We start from the raw sequence: 1,368 nt of genomic DNA on the forward strand, positions 1-1,368 counted from the left end.
TCTGGCGTCCCAAGCCAGCTCTTAACCAACGCGCCACTTGGCCGGCCCCAGTACTCCTTTCTTGAATGCTTTGAAGAGCATCATATGACCAGGTGGAAATTCACAGGTTGCTGGGTCCTCTGGTGAAAGAATCCTTCTAACTCCAGGCCCCACTCCTGCTAAAGAACGAGGACTTCAGTTAAAGCAGACCTAAACTCATATTGATAGAAAACAAAAACTCCTCAAGTTGATCACTTGGAACGATAGTGAGAACAGCCACTCTGTCCTCCATCCTCTTTGTTCCGGGACTCGGTGTTCTGCGTACAACAGCACCATAAACGTGCCCTAACCCTGCAAGCCATCTCTATGCTAGTGCTTCAGCTGCCACTGTGAGAGGCCATGTCAGCATTCTATCGGTGCAGCAGCTGGTAGGAGATGCAGTATATGGCAGACCAGTGGGTTGCTTGGCATGAAGTAACGTTAGGCAGTATCTCACCATAATTAATCAGACATTCCGTGAGTTCTTCGGCTCAGCTGACCAAGGCTCTGTGGGTAAAAAATTTAAACCCATAACTGTAATATGTATCAATCCTAGTAGGGGTTGCGATTGACATCCCAATAAGGACAAGTTGTTGCCTTCTAGGGAAGAAGGGGTCAGATCTATTCAACTTGTCATCAAGGAACTGGGTAGGCTCATCAGGGATGGTCCCATATTGAGAATTTCATGTCAATGTTTGCTGCTTTGGGGTTGGACATTCAACAGCAAGAATCAGTCTTAGTGAATTAGAATATATACTGTGAGGTATATACATGGCCTCTACCCTGACCATGGCTAACCCATTCATATGCCCACTGTGAAAGCACCGGGATGACTGAGGAGGGAGGCTGGCTACTCTCCACCAGGTGAGCCAAGTTATCCATCTGATTGCCCAGTATCTCTGCTGGAAACTAGGTGTGAAGAACTCCCTTTAGGAAATGATAGTCTGGTGCTTGAGAATTTGAGAAATGAAGTGGCACGTAACTTCTAGAACACAGGGTATTATCAAAGGAAGAAAGTGTAGAGCAGGTACGAAGACCAAAGAAATTTAATAAACTCAGAAGAAAGCCCTGAAGAAATTAAATAAACAACGAGGTTCTCATCCTAGTGCTTTCATCATGGGGCACATGAATGGAGTAGCAGTAGTGGCAAGAATGGAGATAGTGCATACATCTAACAGTATGTAGTTTATCTCAGTCAGAGGAGGGCAGAAGATGCTGAGTTTGAAAAATTTTATGCCAGGAGGTGGTATAAAATTACAAAAAGACTTAATACGATCACCTTTCTGGCAACTTAGCTCAGAGCTGGGCCTAAATAAGAGAAAACTAGTGTTCTTATTGCATATTCATCAT

Source organism: Hipposideros armiger, unplaced genomic scaffold, assembly GCF_001890085.2.
Source record: "Hipposideros armiger isolate ML-2016 unplaced genomic scaffold, ASM189008v1 scaffold_603, whole genome shotgun sequence".
NCBI classification, from domain to species: Eukaryota; Metazoa; Chordata; class Mammalia; order Chiroptera; family Hipposideridae; genus Hipposideros; species Hipposideros armiger.